Genomic DNA, 2,228 nt, shown 5'->3' on the forward strand with positions numbered 1-2,228 from the left:
ACATAAAATAGGAATTGTTAATGTAAAGTCCAGAGTCTTCTTTGTTATTTCTGTTATTACCAGAACAATTTTGTGGAGTCAATGAAGTCTTTACGCTAATGTGAACATGGTTACATAGGGTCCTTACGGTTCAATGAATAAAATCATTTATAGAATTATATCGGTCGAAAATAATGGTTAAATAGAAGTTCATACTCACATCAACCACGTGCCACGGAAGATACAGTCAATTTTTCTAAATGGTCACTTTAGAAAACAAAATTAAAGTTGCTAAATTACGGTTTTTAATAAGAATATGAATACTTCTTTCTCAATCATTCAGAACGATCATCAATAACTTGTCAAGCCCCACAAACAATTAATCACATAGCTTAGGGTCAAACTTTTATGAGGTTATGCAATTTAGCGATTTAAAAACAGTTTTCAGTGGTCCAGTAGCACGGTGTGGTGTAAGACAAGACAAAGACTTCCAGTGTTGGCCATCGGGGTTAAAGGGAGTTCCTTCAACATGACCATCTTTTCTGGCTGAGGACTGGGCGTACTCCAACATAAAGGGGGCCTCGATCGATTGAAACTTCCTTCAGAATAGAGCCCTACTATGTTAGCTGTGTTGTCTACCAAATGTACAAAGGATATAAAGTTCGTTACCATAGTAAAGGATTACATGTAAGGAAATTGTGGTAAGTTAATAATAAATTAAAATGTTCTTAAGTTTTTATCGCATAGAGGGTACACTTACACATTGCTAAAATAGTTTGACAATAAAAAAACATATATATATGTTTAATTTTTATAAAAGACACCATTCAATCTTTTTTTTTTACCCATTAGGGAGTCCAGTTACCTTTGGAAGGAAAAATATCCGAGAGTCAAATAAAAATGCAAATTATTTTTTTTTTTATCTATTTTTCTTTTTTAATGAAATTCATATTATCTTGTTCATCTATTGAACTATTTGCTCATTTCATATTTTATTTTCATATGTGTTGGATTGTTTTTTATCCTGGTTTGTTTAAATTTGATTTCATATATATATGTACCAGTTGTCTTGTACGAAAGGATTTTTTTTTTTTTTTTTTTTTTAACAATAAAATGAAGGCCTGACATATATGACGTAAAGCGATTTCAGAACCACAGAGAACCAATACCTTTTCCTACTCGCAGCCAGATTAAAAGAGACTTTCTAGTCTCTGATTTTTCAGTTTTCCGGAACTTCAAAAGTCCACTTCGGTAATGTCTGCAGAAGCCTGAAGACATATATGTAGATTACAATTATACAGAGTACATACAGAGAGGGTTAGAGATAGAAAGAGACAGAGGATGAAAGCTTAAATAAGTCAGGAAATGCTTCATAGAGTGTAGATGGAACAGAATATTGATAATATACAAACTAAGATTATTGGTCGTGTAGGAAATCCAATGTAAATGTTCCTGCGTGGAATGTGTGTGGGACGCAAGTATTTCGCGGCTCTCTCTTCATATGCTGCACACTGTTTAACGATCCAATGGACTCTCCCTTACAGACCAGACAATTCTGCATCCTCTCTTAATGCAAACCACGCTGCCTCGATACATTTAATCAAATAAATTTTATCAATGTGTTCCAATGACGGCTGTTTTCAGTACTATACATATATACCAACACAAATACACACTTATCTATGATAATACATATACATATATAAGCGTAATATATATATATATATATATATATATATATATATACATATATATATATATATATGTATATATATGTATATAGATACATATATATATAATATTCATATATATCTATATATATATGTATATATATATGTATATATATATACATATATATAAATATATGTATATATATACATATATATACGTATATACATATATATAAACATATATATATGTAATATATATAAAAATATATATATATAAACATATATATATATATATATATATATATATATACATATACATACATATATATATATATACATTGGTATTGTAATGAAGTGCATGGTAGGCAAAACGGTAGCCAAGGAGGAGGTCAATGTTTTTTGGGTGTTTGACTGGGAAATGTAGTAAAGAAGGTATAGAGTAAATTGAAGAAAAAATCGGGGAAAGAAATTTAGAAGAGCAAGGCCAGGAAAGCCATTGACAATGAGTCACACTTTTTGATAATGGTTCAACGCTGAACGTTGAAGGGTCATGAAACATGGCATTTAGACTGTGTAGAG

Source organism: Oratosquilla oratoria, chromosome 7, assembly GCF_046742065.1.
Source record: "Oratosquilla oratoria isolate Oo_2021 chromosome 7, ASM4674206v1, whole genome shotgun sequence".
NCBI lineage: Eukaryota > Metazoa > Arthropoda > Malacostraca > Stomatopoda > Squillidae > Oratosquilla > Oratosquilla oratoria.